The sequence below is a fragment of the Hyaena hyaena genome, unplaced genomic scaffold, assembly GCF_003009895.1.
Source record: "Hyaena hyaena isolate Hyena2069 unplaced genomic scaffold, ASM300989v1 scaffold_466, whole genome shotgun sequence".
NCBI classification, from domain to species: Eukaryota; Metazoa; Chordata; class Mammalia; order Carnivora; family Hyaenidae; genus Hyaena; species Hyaena hyaena.
In genome coordinates this window covers 1,478,231-1,498,384 of record NW_024081099.1, presented here as the reverse complement: position 1 = coordinate 1,498,384, position 20,154 = coordinate 1,478,231, and the positions used below count along the sequence as shown (strand labels likewise).

Genomic DNA, 20,154 nt, shown 5'->3' with positions numbered 1-20,154 from the left:
TTAAAACTTAGCGCATACGACAGCAAAAGTTTATCCCAGCCCAACCTGCGATTAGCTGTGTGACTTGGGGTAAGTTCTTTAACATCTCCTTGCCCCCCACCCCTTGCCTTATCCGTAAGGGAAATAATTACAAATACCCACCTCACTTTTTTTCCTGAACCTGGGAATATGTGTTGGTTTCTCAGAGCTGTTGTAACAAAGTATCACAAACTGGGTGGCTTAAAACAATAGAAACGTATCATCCTCTGGTTCTGGAGGCTAGAAGTCTGAAATCAATGTATTGGAAGGGTCACACTCCTGAAGGCTCTGAGGAGGAAGCCTCCTTTGCTTCTTCATAGGTTCTTTTTTTTTTTTAAAGTTTATTTATTTATTTTGAGAGAAAGAGAGAGAGAGAATCCCAAGCAGGCTCTGTACTGTCCGCGCAAAGCCTCACACGGGATTTGAACTCACAAAATGTGAGATCATGTCCAGAGCTGAAATCAAGAGTCAGATATTCAACCTACTGAACCACCCAGGCACCTCTAAATGCAAAATTCTTATAAACAGGTCAGTCACAGTTAATGTTCACTAAATGCCAGTTATTACTACTAATTTTATTATCATCAGTATTCTATTGAGGTGGTGCATTATAGGGGCTGGACATTGAAAACTCTAACTTGTAAGAAACATCAACAATAAATCTATAGAAAGTGAGGAGACTCACTTGAAAAACATTGAAAAATTAATGAGAATACTCATAGTTCCTCCTTAGTCCTCACATGATGAGAGTTAAGATTTCAAACGAAGGCTATTTTTCAATATATTTACTGCTGGCTACACTAAAGTTCAGGAGTTTGGACAAAAATAAACAGAAATATGAGAAAAAAAATGTAGGAGACATTAAATATGAATCCAGAAGGTCCAGAAACAGTAAAAATAAATTAGAGGGGGAGGGGGATTATTAAAGAAATAATGGGGGCATCTGGGTGGCTCAGTTAGTTGGACATCTAACTCTTGATTTCAGTTCAGGTCATGATCCCAGGGTCATAGGACCTAGTCTTGGATCATGTTACCTAAGATTCTCTCTCTCTCTCTCTCTCCCTCTCTCCTCATCCCTTCCTCCCTCTCTTTCTCTCTCCCCTTGCCCCCTTTCCCCACTTGTGCATGCACTCTCTCTTTAAAGTAAAAACAAAGAAACAAAAATAGAGATGGTAGGTAATTAAATTATGTGGTATTTTTTTAAAGTGACATGTATATATCAAAATGTAGGAGGTGACACAGAAGATCTGGAGGAAGGGGACTGGGAAGAGAACTGGCAATATTAAATAGGATGGCCAGATAGCTTTCAGGGGAAATGCTGTGAAGCATGGAAATATCTGGAGAAAGAGAACTTTGAAGGCAGGAAGAGCCATTATAAAGTCCTGAAGTTGGGAGACTGCCTGGCATGTTCCAGGAAGCAAAGGATGCTCAGAATGAGATAAAGTGACACACATAGAAAGACCTGGGGGAAATCTTCCAGACAGGAGACACTGAGGCTGGAAAGAGCTGGCTAGTGTGGGTAGGGAGTCATGGATGAAGTCTGCGAAAAAACCAAAGGCCTGCGCACAGAGGCCTTGTGGGCCACAGGGAGAATTCTAGATTTTATTCTATGTGTGGTGAGAAGCAATGGCAGATTTATAAACAGGAGAATGGCTTTATCTGCTTTAATTTTACAGGATGGTTTTGACTGCTGAGTAGAAAACAGAATGTAGGGGCAAAAATGGAGGTAGAAGGCTAATGAGGGGTCCGGAGCTAGATAAAATGTTGGCTTACACTAGCAGTAGAGGAAGTGGTCAGCTTAAATCTGTTGAGGGTTAAAGATTTTAAACAGAATGAACAGGATTTGATAATGGACTGGATGTCAGATATAAAAAATGAAGGAAGGCTCCTAGGTTTTCACCTAAGCAACTAAGTACATTGAGGTAATATTTACCAGGCAGGCTCTGGTTTGTTTTATGAAAGAATTCACCATGTAATTCTTTTCTATTACGAGTTTCACATACGCATTAAAAAGATGATGGAAATAAAGGTTAGATTTAGCACATCATATCAGAAATGAAAGTCCAGCTTGAATCAAGGTATATGTTTTTACTTAATACCTATTTTCATATATAAATGCTAATTAAAAATTTAAATGGATATTATCTATAAATCTACCATTGCAGAGGACAGAAACATCTCAAAACTAGTTTTGAATAATCTAATATCACTGTACTTTTTGCTTAATGAGAGTGAAAATGAGGTAACCAATACTACACACTAGCTATTAAACTGAAGAAAAGGCCATTTTATAAGCATTAAACTCCTGGGGCCCACCAAATGTTCCTACTCATTCACCTATGGGGAGGGTAATTACCATTCTAAGATTGCTAAAACAATAGAATATGACTTTATGTATTTTCCTTCAGGCTGAAGCATTTCAAATGTTCTTAAAAGTCACTTTCCAGGCTCCTTATCTGATTTATGAGAATTAAGGTAACATTACTGCATCACCTCAATCAAATCTGACAATACATTTCTTAACCTAATAAAAATTCCCCTCCCCCCATAATAGTAATAACAAGTTTATTTTGCTGTGAGGCATTTTTAATTGCATTGTGTATAGCTATAATTGAAATGTACCCATTTTGGGTTGACATTTTGATTATCCCACTAGCCAGAAAATAGATATTATGAAACGTTGAAAAGTAATTTTTCACAGTTTAAAACTGTTTTTAGCCATTCTTACAGTCATTTAATATTCTACAATCCTTTAAACATGGGAGAAAATTCTTCAAGTAAACTTCTTTTCTCTTAATATATTTAATATTTTCCCTTAAATATTAATTTCCCCCTTAAGGTTCTCAAGAAAAACTAAATCTTACTATATCCTTCTCTCAGCCTTAATCTGACCTTAATTTTGGAATCATTTTTGCCCTCAGTTTTGTTCAAAGATTTCTGTTTCTCGTGGTTCAGAGAATCCCCAGACTTTTAAGGCCCATGGCTTTTGATCTTGGTTCTGTGGCCATGAAAGACACATCAGAAATTTTATTTTTATTTTGCAAAGAGGCCCAAATAACAGAAAAGGATAGTTAAGCCCTAAATGAATTTAGGGCTATCACCTAAGAGGGAAGGGTAGTCTGGAAGTAAGGCTTAAATGAAATGCTACTAAAATGTTTAATGCCCAGCAAGGAGATTAATCTGACACAGAGAGGCAAAACTCATCAGTGTAGAAATCTGAACAATTTCCAGAACTGGATGTATTGGGGGTTGACTTGGGAGTAACGTCCCCTTTGAAGAAAGCTACCAAACCTCCTCCTATTCTATGCTGTCAGACGTAAGAAGAAGCCCAGAGTGTCTGGGTTTCCAGGGTAGGAGGAGAGGGAACATTGAAACTATTTCACAAACTTTTGTATCAAAATTTACTTTAGATATTCACTGGTGAAGAAAAAAAAAACAAAAAACAGGACTTGACCTAGTTTACATATGGTGTTATTCCCTCTGGATTGGGTGATGAGTGCAGTTCTCCAGAAGGAAATTAGTTACATAAGAGACTCAAAATACAGAGAAGAAACTGAGGGTTGCTTGAGGGGTGTGAGGTGGAGGGATGGGCAAAATGGGTGATTGGCATCAAGGAGGGTCATTTGTTGGGATGAGCACTGGGTGTTATATGTAAGTGATGAGTCACTAAATTCTACTTATGAAACCATTATTATACTGTATGTTAACTAACTTGGATTTAAATAAATTTTTTTAAAAAACAACAACAAAAAGAAGAAAATTGGTTATATCCGAGGTGGTACCAGAAAAGGCTGGGATCTTAATCTCTTCCATGGCCCCCTATGAATTTTTTTTTTAATATTTTTATTTATTTCTAGGAGAGAGAGAGAGAGAGAGAGAGACAGCGTGAGCAGGGGAGGGTCAGAGAGAGAGGGAGACACAGACTCTGAAACAGGCTCCAGGCTCTGAGCTGACTGTCAGCATAGAGCCCGACGCGGGGCTCGAACCCACGAACCGCGAGATCATGCCCTAAGCGAAAGTCGGACGCTTAACCGACTAAGCCACCCAGGCGCCCCGGCCCCCTGTGATTCTTAAGTCTTCTCTTATACCCTAGATTATACCTATAAGATTCAATGCTTAAACTTATTTTCTTTTTCCACACTCTCTGTCTCACAATATGTATTTCCAAAGATCTTCCATTGTAAGATACAACATCAAAAAAAGACAAACATAACCTCCATATTAAAATGTATCCCAATTACAAACTTATGAAAATGTGAAGCATAGAAACATTTCAATCAGGAAACATAATACTGTGTATTAATGATTCCTAAATCTACCATTTTTTTGCCATCGAATTGTCTACTAGCCATTTTCAGGTGTATATTTTACCTCTAAAGCCTGTTTTCTTTACTATTTACAGAAATAGTAAGAGTGCTCTCATTGCTCTCCATAGTCAGAGATGCCCTTTAACCTACACGTCCTACGCTGTGTCCAGTCTGTCATCCACACTGATCTATGACTCATACATGTTCTTTTCTTTTCTTTCTAAGGTTGAATCCTTATCACGGCATGCCTAGAGTGCCGGCACAGCATCTCAGTTGATGACCTTGCCTCTAGGCAGAAGCAAGGGAGACATCAACATGGTAAGTGTTCTTAAGTGAGAATTCCTCATTTTATTTCATGGCTCCATCACTTAAGATGTGTGTGACTTTGGGCAAATTACTTTCTTGTGATTCTTTTCTTCATATAGAAACTAAGTATAAGAATAGTACTTTATTCATGGAATTTTATGATTATATGAAGGAATACATGGAAAGTGTTAGAACCACATCTGAAATTCTAGCAGACATTCATAAGATATTAGCTACTGAGACATCACATTCCAATCCAGTTGACACAAAAAGTGTTAACATCAGCTTTACTAAAATATCAGTTAATTCAGCCATTAAATATAAATGTATTGGGGCGCCTGAGTGGCTCAGTCAGTTAAGCATCCGACTTCGGCTCTGGTCATGATCTCACAGTTTATGGGTTCAAGCCCCGTGTCGGGCTCTGTGTTGACAGCTCAGAGCCTGGAGCCTGCTTCAGATTCTGTGTCTCCCTCTCTCTCTGACCCTCCCCTGCTCTCTCTCTCTCTCTCAGAAATAAATAAAAGCATTAAAATTTTTTTAAAATATAGCAATATATTTACTTAGCAAATGAGTGTCTACTTTATTGTAGGTATTGTTGGTAAATTAAACCAACAAATTCACCAACAAGCAGAAGAGGTAGAGCGTAGATACAGATAGTAAACAATAAAACAAATATATGAACAAATAGTTTATATTGTGAGAATGGTTATGATGTTATGATTAAGATAAAACTAGATATGATGGATGTGGAGTGTTGTGTCTAGATTGGGAGGTTAAAACGTCGTAAAGGTGGCCACCTTTGTCTTTTTAATAACATCACATAACTGTAATCACATTATGTAATGGGTAAGCTTTTGAAACTGGCTTTCTCTCAGCATAATGCTTTGAGATGCATCCAAGTTGTTACAATTTCTCATTTTCACGATAAAATATGTTTTAAAGAACTCAGGAGCTGGGGTTTTTTGGTGTTTGTTTATTTATTTTGAGGGAGACAGCATAAGCAGGAGATGAGACAGAGAGAGAAGGGGACAGAGGATCCGAAGCAGGCTCTGTGCTGACAGCAGCAAGCCTATAGCAAGGCTTGAATTCACCAACCATGAGATCATGACCTGAGCTGAAGTTGGACGCTTAACTGACTGAACCACCAAGTGCTTGCAAGAAACCAGGAGTTTTTACACAGATATTTACCATTTCTGCTGTTCTCCCTTCAAATGTTACAACTTTCCTTTCAAATGTTACAACTTTCCTTCTGGTGTGATGTTCCTTCTCTCTGAAGAATTTTTTTAGCAATTGTTTTATAATGGTTTTGTTAGCTACAACTTTTCATAGTTTTCTTTCATCTAACATTTTTTTCTGCTTTATTTTTTTAATTTTTTAAAATAGTTTATTGTCAAGTTGGTTTCCATATAACACCCAGTGCTCATGTCCGCAAGTGCCCTCCTCCATGCCCATCACCCCCCTTCCCCTCTCCCCCACCCCCATCAGCCCTCAGTTTGTTCTCAGCATTCGAGCTTCCATTCTTTTTTTTTTTTTAATGTTTTATTTATTTCTAGGAGAGAGAGACACACACAGCATGAGCAGGGGAGGGCCAGAGAGAGAGGGAGTCACAGACTGAAACAGGCTCCAGGCTCTGAGCTGGCAGTCAGCACAGAGCCCGATGCAGGGCTCGAACCCACGAACCGTGAGATCATGACCTCACCTCCGACCGAAAGTCGGACGCTTAACCGACTAAGCCACCCAGGCGCCCCCGAGCTTCCATTCTTGAAGGATATTTTTACGGAATATAGAATCCTGGATTAACAGCTTTTTCCTAAAGCACTTCAAAATTGGCTCCACTTCTTTACCGATTCCATAGTTTCTAAAAATCATCTGTCATTGTTCCCTAAATGTAATGGGTCATTTCTCCTGGTGCTATCAAGATTTTTTCTTTGTATTTGGTTTTTAGCAGTCTGATTAATGATGTGTCTAATTTAGGTTTCCTTGTTTTTGTCATGTTTAATAATTGTTGAACTCCTGGAATCTGTAGATTTATGTCTTTGGTCAAATTTTACTGGTTTCCAACCATCATTTCTTCAAGTACTTTTTCAACACCATATTTTTTTTCTTCTGTGATTCTAATGGCATGAAGCTTATGTTCAATGTCAGTTTCATTTTCAAACATTTGCAGCATTGCCCATATCTGTCTCATACATGAACCACTTAGTTTGGTACATCGGTGGTGACTGATGGTCCATCTGTTAGTTCTCAGTATCTTTTGTGTTTAGAATCAGGTATGCAAATTTAGAGCTTACACGTGAACCCAGGAGTTTGTAATGACTTTATGGTTTCCCTTTTCTGAGTCCCTTCCTTTTTTTGTTTTTGACCAGAAAGCTGAGGTTTTAGTTACTCCACTCTGCTGCACTCTTTCCGTGACTCTGTGCACATCCCGGAACAATAGACAGTATGACTGAAAGAAGAGCAGTAGGGGTTCACTCCACCTTCTTGGGATCACAGCTCCTCCAGAGAGGAAGATCTTCCTCTCTTTGAATTTTTGACAGCTCCAGACTCCTATTGTCACTTACTGGAGCTGCTCATTCCATAGCCACTGTGAGTTTGTCCAGAAGCTAGTGAAGAAGAGAACTGAGAAATGAGAAATGAAACTGAGAAATGAAAGATTTCACCTCATCTCTGAATATGTCTCTGAATATTTGGAGACCTTTATTCCACACCCTAGACAGAATAAGAGGGTTTCTTCTAGAACTCTGTTTGCACCTTGCTGCTCTCTTCTGGTCTGGGGGGCTGCCTTACATCCAAGCCAGGATATACCAGAGGAAAAATGGGAAATCCATTGCCAGTCTGGTGTATGTTGAATTCTAGTCTTTTTCTCCTGTCTGCCAGCTACTATTTCTTTTTCAAAGACTTTGAATGAATTTCATTCCATGAATTCCTTTCAGGTTTTAGAGCTATATTTGATAATATATACAAGGTAGTATATACTTAATCTTTCTTACCCCAAATCAGAATTCCCACTTTGCTTTTTTAGTAATTAATTTTCAAATAATTTATCTATTTGCTGCTGGCTTGGATAAATATTCGATTTCTCAGTATAGTAATATAGAAGGTGACCACAGAAAAAGAATGAAGAGGGATCCAGTGGAACAAGTTGATCCTGGCTCCATGAGTCAAAGTAATTTGTAGTCTATAAGTACTAGGTCAAAAAGCTAGACTATGAATCATGTTTTCCTCATAACAGGGACTAACACACATTTATTCTTGTGCACCCAGCACTCACCATAAAGTCACATCTATGGTATGCATCAAACATTTCTTTCTTATTGAGTTGGATCAAGAGATGATGATGAAATATCAAGGCAAAACATGTGGCCAGAATTCCTGGGGTTTGGTTATCAGAAAATCAGCAAATAACTTATGTAATCACATTACCATTTATGGAACATTTTTGCCTCTCATCCTTTATGGGTAAGATTTGCCCCAAAAGACTTTGTCAGATAACTTGTTGAAACAGATATATGTAGTTTGCATGTTAATCTTCTGATCTAGAGTCTAGTGCTTATTTTTAAAAAGGAAATGGGATTTATTTTGGAAAACTTATGTTTAATAAATACATTTTGGTTTCTAGATGATGGTGTCTTTTGAATGATTACCCACCAGCTTTTTAATTATAGCTTCAAACTTATTGCAAAAGTTTATTTATGATTTCTGGATTGGCAGTGGCCTGTCATTGTTGAAAATGTGAACAAATTGTATTGCTATATGTACTTATAGCATTCTGACTGAAGTAATTTAATAAGAAATATTACCATCGTTTTTCTACCTCAAATCCCTCATTTTAGAAATGAAGAAATTAAGACTCATAAAGATTAAGCAACTTTTCCAATAATTCATAGAATATTAGTAAGAGGAACAAGACTGTGGTATCAATCAAGACTAGAAGGCCTCTAGATCCTACATTGACTTTTCTATTCTTACTGCAGTCTCTTATAGTTGTTTTAACAGCTGTTACAATATCTGAGAGATTTGAACTGGTTTTTACCTTAAGAGTGTAAAGCTAGTACTTCTATTCTATTTACAGTTTTGGAAACATGTCAGCAGTTTAGACAACTGGGTTTTATTTTTTTCTCAAGATGCAGCTCCAAGCATCATGTCTTCAAACTACATATGGAGACATGAATGTGTTGGAGAACGCAAGACACCTGCAATTCTTCTAAATCACCAGGCTATAATCACTTCCTTCCTTATGCTCCTCACACTTATATGTTTCTCTCTAAGTTTTTTGTCTGGAAAACATCATTACTCTAACATGAAACAAATCTCTGCCTTTTCCACCACTGTGCACTGAGTCCCTAATTGTATATGGAAAGAAACATACCATCATGCTAACTCCAAAATGTGTATCTCTATCTGGACTTACACTGGATGTTCTCCTGACTCCACATTCACAAAGCTGCAGACCACTTAACACCTGCACCTCGATGTATAATAGGCAGCTCTTTGTTTACAGGTCCAAAATTAAGTTCTGCGTATTTCCCTCAGAACTTTACACTCCTCTTTGTGTACCTTTAATTGGAGTTGTTAAATTTTTTTAGCCTTAGTATTTCTATTATTTTTAATACTCGGAGTGAACGTTTCCTATTTCTGGCTTTCCTGTCTTTAAATATATTAACATAGTTGTTTTACAGTATGTCTTGATCATTCCAATATCTGAAATCTCAGCAGGTATCCCTCTGATATCTGTGCTTCTGCTGAGTCTTGCTGTTTCCTCATATGCATGAGCAGATTTGTATACCACACATTACTCTAGTGCAAAGTTATACACGAAGGCAGACCAGCTGGGTGTAATGAAACACTGGTTGATCTCGTCTTGTTAGTGGTTTCTAATCTTTAATCTTTAGGAAATTAGAGCAAGTCCCATACATCTGTCTATCTTCCTTTATTACAGTATTTGCAATTAGACTTATCACTTACTCATCAACTATTTCATAGAGTAAATGTGTTTCTTAATGTTTTGCTCTATTGGGGTTTTGCCACACAGTATTTTAAGAATTGTCTATAAAAATTTTTTTTGTAATAGAATTTTCCTGAAAACACTTGCAGATGGAAAAAACAAAGTATATTTAGTATATATTTGTTTGAGATTTTTCTTCTCTTCATTTTGTTTACACCAAGTCAAAATAAAAGACAGCACATAGTCAACTTCATTTTTATTCTCAGTATGCATAATCACTTAAGCATGTTTTCCAAAATTAATTGATATTTATTATAAAATATTCAGTATTTAGACACAGAAGAACTAAGTAAATAAAAATACTAACAGCATTCTTGGTTGGGAAAACTCACTTTAAAGAATGATTAATAAAAAGAGAACTGTTGAAAAAGAATAAAGTTAAGGAAACTTGTCCAACCAGAAGGTGATATATATTCCTAAATCAGAAATAGATAAATCAGTCCAGAAACAAAATTAATATATGATACAGAGAACATAGAAATCAATGGTGAAAATAATTGATTATTTAATTATTGGTATTTGGACAACTATTTAACCACGTGGACACAAAAAAATACTCCAAATACTATATACAGTACGATATATTCCAGAGATAGTAATAATTGAGAATAATAAATATGGTACAATATAAGAGTGGTGTCCTACAAGTACTTATAATGTGGAAGTCTGGGAATAAGAGGTTACAGAAGTGCTCAAGGCAGCACCTGGGTGGCTCAGTCGGTTAAGCGTCTGACCCTTGATTTCAACTCAGGTCATGATCTCACAGTCTCTGAAATTAAGCCCCGCATCGAGCTCTGCACTGACAACATGGAGCCTGCCTGGGATTGTCTATCCCTCTTTCTCTGTTCCTCCCCTGCTTGTGCTCTCTCTCGCACTCTCTGTCTCCCTCCAAAATAAATAAACATTTTAAAAAGTGCTAGAAAAATATATTGGTAAATGATCATATAATCTTAGAGCTTCTACATTGAAAGGAAAGAAAAGGAAGGAAAAAGAAAAACTTCATTAAGTAAAAATTTAATACCAGATAATGACAAACAAAAATTTAAAGCATTTAAATATAAGTGAGAAACTTAGAAAACGCATTTTCAACGTATTTATCAGACAAAATATTTATATGCCATATTAAAAGTTTTTACAAAACCCCAAATAAAGAAGATGTACATCTTTCTAATATAAAGAAAGCATAAGAGTATATTTACATGGAATTTAAGAAACACAGCAGATGAGCACAGAAGGGAAGGAAAAATAAGATGAAAACAGAGAGGGAAGCAAACCAGAAGAGACTCTTAAATACAAAGAACAAACTGAGGTTGCTGGAGGGGTGGTGGGTGGCGGGATGGGCTCAGTGAGTGATGGGCATTAAGGAGGGCACTTGTTAGGATGAGCAGTGGGTGTTATATGTAAGTGATGAATCACTGGGTTCTACTCCTGAAACCAATACTACACTGTGTGTTAATTAATTTAAATTTAAATAAATATTTTTTAAAAATAATATATTTAAAAAGAAATAATGTAATAGATAACATACATTAATTATTAATAAAGAAATGCTTGATATACGATTTCTATCATAAAATTGGCAAGTATAAAATATTTAAACACTAAAAATAATAGGTGATGTTTTATTTATTTATTTTTTAATGTTTATTTTTTTAAAAAAATTTAATGTTTGTTTATTTTTGAGAGAGAGAGAGACAGAGCCCAACTGGGGGAAGAGGAAGAAAGAGAGGGAGACATAGAATCCAAGCAGACTCCAGGCTCTGAGCTGCCAGCACAGTGCTTGACCCGGGGCTCGAACTCACAAACTGAGATCACGACCTGTGCCAAAGTCAGACACAACCAATTGAGGTACCCAGGTGCCCTAAAATTGATGATTATTTTAAAGAAAATAGTCAATTTTATAAGTTATTATTGAGTAAATTGTTAATTTTTCTTAAAACTTTAAAAATATTGTTTCATCTTTAATCTATCAATTTTACATCTAAAAATTGGTTCAAAAATGTTTTAAAATTTTTCTGTATTGGGGCGTCTGGGTGGCTCAGTCAGTTAAGCATCCAACTTCGGCTCAGGTCATGATCTCATTGTGAGTTCTAGCCCCATGTTGGGCTCTGTGCTGACAGCTCAGAGCCTGGAGCCTGCTTCAGATTCTGTGTCTCCCTCTCTCTGCCCCTCTTATGCTCATGCTCCGTATCTCTGTCTCTCAATAATAAATAAATGTCCTAAAAGTTAAAAAATATTTTTCTGCATTTATATTTAACTATTTATGACAGCAAATAATTTCAAAATAACCTAAATATGCAGCAGATGAATCAGCAAATAAAATCTATTGAATCCCTACATGGATATATATTGTACATTAATTTTTATCACTAAGAAATGTTAAACTATTATCAAATAAAAATCACACAGGTTTCAGGGCAATATTTATAGTCTGTCTTTACAGAGACTCATGTATGATTAGTTTTAAGGGTAGGATAGAATTGGGTCGCAAGGGAATCTAATGAACCTGTTAATAAACCTGAAGGGGCCACCTACCAGCTATATGAGCATATCCCATGGCAATAAAACTCTACTCCTTTGTCATCTAGTACACACAAATTTCACAAAACATGTACAAGAAAGCTTATAACAATGTTGTTCCTAATAGCCCCCTCCATAATGGAATGGGTAAAAAACTGAAGCATATTCACATAACAATGAAAGTAAGCAGAACACAGCTAAACAACAAGTATGACTCTCATAAACATAATATTGGGCAAGAGAAACATGATAGCATGGTTCTACTTATATAAAATTTAAAAATCTAGTAAAGCAAAACCACATTATTTTGGCAAACAAAGATACGTGAAAAAAATGATGAAGAAAAATAGCAAGAAAACCATGATCACATAGGGATAGTAGTTAGCTCCAGGGCAGAGGTAAGAGGGTATTATAACCAATAATTTCACAACTTCTGAAGTGTGCACTGTGATCTATTACTTGACTTCGGTGAAAAGGGAGAGAATTACATGGGAGATCATATTATAATAATTTACTTATTCACATATTTATCTTTTTACTCTTTATATATGTTATATTTCACAGTAAAAGAAGAATTTTTAGAAGTTGGCATTTGTTTCTCTATTAGAAAGATCCAGGTCCTTTGATCATCTGGTTAATGGGCCATAACATATGATGGGGTAAGCAGGAAGACTCTGGTCCCATCAGCGTCTATCATTCCATTCTGATCCACTGCTCATCCGCTCTATTTGTCTCCTATTGTAGAGAATGTTCTTGAGTTTTTCCAGTAGTGGAATGCGTTTTGCTGCGCTGTGCCTACTCCTTAGGCTTGTTGCCATAGGGATTAACGTGAAGCATTTATAAAGCAGATGGCCAAGTTTGCATGCCCTCACTTTCACAGGCCCAGATGTGGCCTGAACCCATGACCTTATTAGTACCTACCGTAAATAACTGGAGTAACTAACTAGAGCTAGTCCTAAAAAGAATGGTAAATGAATTTAAAAAGCAAGGAAAATAGGAATGCCCTTTAAAATAATGAACTAAAGCATCTATTAGTTCTATAATGAAAAATAGATTAATAGAGTCAAGGCAGACACTTTTTATAAGGAGTTAGACTATAATATTGAGTTTAATCTTTCATTTGAGCAAAAGAAAGAAAAGAAAAATGAAAAACAAGTTACACACCATTTTATATGTGAAATACAACACATTTTTTATTACTCTCTATAAAAAGATATATAGCTGGCTATAGATAATGGCACTTAAAAATTATTTCCTAATTTCAGAGATGAAGAAAAAGAAATAGGAATATTAGTAACTATAAGATATTTTTCAGAGGAATAACTGTTGATAAATCAGAATCTAGATGCTATCTATATTTACATTTTTTAAAAAATATTAGTGAAAATTTTAAAAAAGTAGAAAATACATGCAAAACAATATAAATAACATATTAAATATTTTATATCAGCCTATAATTTAAGTTCCAAAATAACACTGTAATTAAGTTTGAGAATAAGCATTATAATTCCTTTAATAACAAGAGTTAAAATGAGCTATCTCTGGAAAGGGTTCTTGTTCATACAAAATATTAGAATTATTTTCACTTTGGGGCATAAGATGTATAAAATTATGGGTAAGCCTCTTGAAGACACTTTCTTAAATGGAAAATTTCAAATTTTAAAACAAATTGCTGCATCTAACACACATTGCACTTATATTTTCTTCAGTTTTCACTGACCTTTGGCCCAAATTTTAGCCATTTCTAAACTGTCTCCCAGTTACAAAATGCTGAGTCTCTTTTGTATTTGTATGTTGTTATAAAAAACTCTTTTTCTGATTTGAAATTATTTAAACATAGTTTGCTTTGGTGTTTGACTTAATTTAGCCTTTAGCTCCCCCCACCCCTAGAGATGCAGAAATGATGAAAGGTAGAATGAACCCTGAGAATGCATCCAATCTCTTTAAGTCTAAATATTCAAGAATGGACAATGTTTCTTTTCAAGGCAATGACCCTTCCTGATTTATTAGCTTCTCCTTCTGGATTTATCCACATGGGAAAACATTGCCAAAGCTCATTTGTCTTTCCCTGCCTGTATCCTTATGTCATGACATTGAAGTACTTTGTTCTGCAAAAGTATTTTTAAAAGGTGACAAGCCTTTCCCTGTGGAACATTTAAATAATAATAAAAACCACTTTTAATTAGGATCTGGAATAACTGCTAAGAAGAAAGTGAGAACTCTCCACAGCTCCCACATAGTAGATTGATTGTATGTTTCTTGTCTACACTTGAATGTAGCTCTGCTGTACTGAAGTTGTTTTTCTTTGAGAGTATCCATATCCAACTCTCTCTTTTCTTTCCAAAACTAAACATTTTCTTTATTAAGGATTGTGAGGATCATATTGCATTGCTCCTGGTACTATTTACCAAAACATTTCCAGTTCATCTCTCAGAAGCATTGCTGCTCTCAATATTCAATTTAGAACATCAAGAAAGCAGAATAGTAGAATATTTTTTATCATCCTAATATTTGAAGCAATGTCTTACTATATGCCTAGTTAAACATTTAGCCTATTTTTGTTGGGAGAAACAAACCAAGATTATAAAATCCACCTTACTCATTTTATGGAATAGGAAACCAAAGCCAGGAAACAAAATGGAAAATTCAGTATAGTGTCACTAGACAGTACTAAATCTCTTTGGCTTTCCATTGAAGTACACTCATTTGATGGGTATTAATTTAAGGCTGCTTAACAATTCTCTGTTTCAAATAATATTGAGACAAAAGGACTCAGAAATAATTTAGCTTGATGAAAATCAGAAAAAAAATAATAATCAAATTTTGGCCATACTATCTATAAAATGGTGTCATGAGCAACATTACTCAGACATGATTTTTCTTTATAAGTGAGATTGCTTCACCAAAAATATAATAATAATAATTCCTTATCTCTGCTTAGTCTCTACGTGTATGCATCTTAAGTCCTAAGCACAGGAGGGAATGCAAATGACACCTCATTTTATGAATTCTTCCCAAATATCCCAAAGTGTTCTTCCATCACATTCTATGCTTTCATCTACTCATATTGCACTGCAATTATTGGTTCATATTCCAGGATTCTCCATTTATGACATGAGTTACCCCAGGGTAGAAAATATGGCATTCATTTTTACATCTGTGGTGTTAGCACCTTGGTAGTTATTCAATTAGTATTTACTAAGTGGTTCAATATATGAATGATTGCCTTATGGTAATTTTCCTAAGTATTCTTGAACTTCTTACTTGTATATATATATATTTTTTTCAAAATATTCTTAGTATGAATAAATCCACCTACCTTGGTTTTAGAACAATAAACCATCTATTTTTCCTCCCCCAGTCCCCTGAACATAGCCATGATTTCAGCCTTCAAGAGGATTATTATAAGGCATTCACTTGTAATTACACTTCAGCAAGCTATGGAATTTCAAATAGAGATATATTTAGGTTCACTCTCCCGTTTATTATGCTGTCAAATTATTTCCAGTATGTTTCAAAGCCTAATAAAAGGCATTAATTGATATTCCGATGGCTTAAAAAGAATGAATGTAGTCTTCAAAATTTTAATGAACTACCAGGGAATAATAAAGGTCCAAAAGAAAGATATATGGAATCAATATTAATAATAACAGCCAATGAGGAACGCCTGAGTGGCTCAGTCAGTTGGGCATCCAACTTTGGCTCCAGTCATGATCTCATGGTTTGTGAGTTCGAGGCCTGCACAGGGCTCTGTGCTGACAGCTGGAGCCAGCTTCAGATTCTGTGTCTCCCTTTCTCTCTGCCCCTCCCCCACTTGTGCTCTGTCTCTCTCTGTCTCTTAAAAATAAATAAATGAAAAAAAAATTTTAAATAAAAAAAAATAACAACAGCTAATGAAATGTTTTATCCAGTTGGGATCTCACAACATAACAAGGATATGAAGAATTTAGAAAGGGTACAGAAAGGTACCTTAATACCAGAAGATAAGAAATTAAAACCTGGGATGAAAAAGGGAACTGTAAAATAATAATAATAATAATAATAATAATAATGGGAAATATGCCTATATATTTCCTTTTTCCAACACATATAGAACTAAAGAATATGATATCAAGAGAAATTTTTTAGGTATACAGAAGATTATGGGATTTCACTGTTTATTAATTTCTGTAACTTTCAAAATATCAAATGAGCATGTATTACTTTTTTAATCATGTGAAAATAAAATAAATAACCAGAGAAAATGTTCAATACTCATAGGTCTTAAGCATTGAAACGTTTTACTGCAAGAGGTTCTGAAATATCCATCCCTAGAGATTATCAGAAATAGGATAGAGACAGATTAGTTTGGAACAGGTCAGGTAAAACTTGCTTAAATGGTGACCTCTACATCTGCCTTCCATTCCATAATGTCTGTGATTGATCCTAAGTGTTGTTTAAGACAGAAAAATTGCTATTTTTAAAGAAACATAATCTAGCATGCAATAGAAATAGATTCTTGTTTGGGGAACTTATAAAATCCATAACTTCACATTTTACTACATTATTAAATAAATCTTTTTCCTCTTATTTTCTGAGATTTGTTTAAATTTCAGATCTTTTCCTTCTCTTCCTTCCAATAAATGGTCCTTTAGAGGAAATTCAGGGGAACAGTTCATTCTGAAATTGCAACAATTGACTATTTAATGCAAATCCCTAGAAGGTACAAGTATAACTACAAAATGCATAAATGCTCTGAGGTGCACATTAACCTAAATTTATAAAACACTGTGCATAAGAAACTATATAATGAGCCAAAGAAATAAAAGATTTCCCAATACTCCAAAACCACTACCCAATGGAGATAACTGTAAGAACAAAAAAATGAAGTCTGGTACATATATAGATCTAATATCTTGACATTTGTCATATATTATTGACATTTGAATGTTTTGGACTAAATAAAAGTCAATTTCATATGACTCAATGTAAGGGCTGGTTATTTCCAAACATCAGAAAAATAAATGATGATTATTATATAACACGTATATCATGAAATAAGTAGCATTAAGATAAATACTAGTCAGATATGAAAGGGGAGTTTTCTGTTTAATACCTTTTAGCTATTTTGATTTGGAAATTTTATTTTGTCTTTTCTATAACTATGTTAATCAAACCTGCTTTCTGATAAATCCTTAAAAGGAAGCAGGAAAGAAAGAGAATAGAAACAGTTTCATGAGTAGAGATGGATATGAAAAAAAATGTACCAAAAAATTAAATAAATCAGGCAAAATGTAGTTTTCATTGATAGGTAACTTGCATATCATAAGACATAATTTTTGTTTCAAATTTCAAATGAACCTTGGTTAAGTGCTATTTTTCTGGTTATTTTTTAGTTATTTTCAGGTCTCTTATATGACTTCTACAAATATATATTGATCAAAACAAGTAAATACATGCTTGCTTTTGTATAAGGATATCACCCAACAATTTTTGCTTCATTTCTTTATTTCATATATATGTTTTGAAAATTCTAGCTTTAGTTGATAAAATCCCCAAATTAGAGCACTTTAAGATATTTCTCTCAAGATAAGCAGAACCAATCCTAAAATCTTTAGGTAATAAATAGATTTTAAGATTTAGAAAAGATATTCTAAATCCAAAATTCTGGGAAAGTAACATTAAGATGTATTTTTTAATTCACTGAATATTTAATGTATTTTATCTGATTTTTTTAATGTTTATTTATTTTTGAAAGACAGAGACAGAGCACCAACAGGATAGGGGGAGAGAGAGAGAGAGAGAGGGAAACACAGAATCTGAAGCAGGCTCCCGGCTTTGAACTGTCAGCACAGAGCCCAATGTGGGGCTCGAACTCGTGAATCAAGAGATTCAACTGACTGAGCCAACCAGGTGCCCCTTTAATGTATTTTAAATATACAACACAATCCCCCCTACAATGACAAGCAATATTTATAGATAATGTTATTCTACCTTTGATTCTTAAGGAGGTACACACTATCCTCTACTTTGTAAGAAATTAAAAGCCTTCAGTGGAAAGAAGAGGCTAGAAGCAGTCTCACAGACTGCAGATTCACGTATTGAGGGAACTCGTTTAATTTATAGAAAAATATTTCTACCTCATCTACTGCAATGGAGTCTGATTTCAATTACACCTGATCAGGTTCCTGCATCAATTGTTCTGCTGAGAGAGAGTATCTCAGAACATTTTGGCAAGATTTATACGCCAAATCAAGCCCTGCCAGCACTTCTCAAACTGAAATCAGAAAGCCATTTGTTGATTTTGAAGTCTTCCAGAGCTCAGGGTGGATGGGATACTAAATGAAAACAGAGAAAGAGGATATTGAACACATCCCTCCATTTTTTAACCAACTCACCTTTAGAACAAAGTTTGGGCACTCTATCCATGATTTCATACTTCTGTTATGTTTTCTTTTGTTTTTCCACGGGTGCTTAAAAACAAGACAAAAATCTTCCTCTGCCTGTTCTAAACTACTTATTCTGATTTCATACCTCCTTTTGCAAAATCATTATTCCTGACATCTTGATACAACCCAATTCTTTCCATCTCTAGAAATGCTGAAATCAGAGCATTTCACCAATTACCACAGGGCACAAGATGATGCCCAGTTTTCACTGCTAAGCCAGAACCAAGTAAACTGTCTAGTTAAACATGCCTCAAATGCGTGTGTGTGTGTGTGTGTGTGTGTGTGTGTGTGTGTGTATGAGAGGGAGGGAAGGAGGGGATGAAGAAGAAGAGGAGGAGGAGGAGGGGGAGGAAGAGGAGGAAGAGGGGAAAGGAGAGGAGAGGGAGAGAGAGAAGGGGGAAAGGAAATCGTAGGCAGATTCTTGTTTATTTGTATGTTGTATATCCAAAGAAGCCTAAATTAATGAATTATCTGCGACAAAAATTCCTCTATACAAAGAAAAGACTTTATGTAAAGTTATATAGAGTTACACAATACCAACCACAACGATCAAACAAATCATAAAACTTGAAAACTCTGTTTGTAGCAACGAAGAGACCAGAAATCCTTCAGTGCAGACTGTTCATTTCTCTTCTGTCCGTGTGAATATTGAATATACAATTTGTGCATACTTGTAAAGCCTTTGAAAGTTTCTTCAGCTTCCAGCCTTCCCTTTCTGTGCCCTCCTTCCTCCTTTTATAACATTGTCACCCCCGAGGACCCCATCGCCCTCTGTTCTTACTCTCTCCTGACCTTCCAGTATCAATTTGTATATGACGCCATGACACATCTATAAAATGAAGAAAAGTCTTCGCAGTAAGATGTCCCATGAATCACACGTGTGTCAATTGAGCCTCCAATTCTCCTTACGGAAAAGAAAGATTGCTTATTTGTTCGCATGTCTGTGCTCCTCATGTTTCATTGAAAAAAAATTCTGGTGAGTCTCAGGCTGGAAGGTGAGGACACTGGGGCTCGGCTGGGCTGAACAGAAAAAATAAGTGTTTACTATTTAGAACAGTAGTTCTCAAACCAAAGACAATTTGAATGAGAATTATCTGAAATCTTTGTGAAAATGCAGGTCCCTGGCCACATCCCATGTCCAAATCCTCACCTCCATTGGAACGGCACAAGAACCTCCACATGGCCCAAAAGTGCGAGTGATTTGCAAACACCTGCACACCCAGAGTCACTACCTGAAGATGACTATTCAACTTCTATTCCTGCAAAAGGTAATGTCACGGTGAAAGCTATTTTTTCTAATATAAACTTTTACTAAGATTTGTCTTTAATTTTTCTTCCGTATGCTATTTCCGTTTTATTTTTTGCAGTGTACTATTTAGTGCAGGAAAATTGCAACAACGATCCTCTTTAAATTAAAAAAAAAAAAAAGTCCCCACCGGGCTGGTTTTACGACTGAAGGATGATGTCACTGACATCTCTTTCAGCATCTCTGATCTCAACATGTAATGGAAATTAAATTAATGGAAAAAAAGACCATCAAAGGGATTATAAATTAATTTTCTCTTCACTG

The 20,154-nt window shown here is 35.4% G+C and overlaps 1 long non-coding RNA gene across 1 annotated transcript; it reads left to right on the top strand.

The window, feature by feature from the left end:
• The first annotated feature begins 6 nt into the window (after positions 1-6).
• LOC120246350 lies at positions 7-19,841 on the top strand. The gene is made up of 3 exons (XR_005532024.1): positions 7-69; positions 4,551-4,643; positions 19,702-19,841. It is a non-coding gene; the product is annotated as an uncharacterized LOC120246350 (long non-coding RNA).
• Positions 19,842-20,154: the final 313 nt, after the last annotated feature.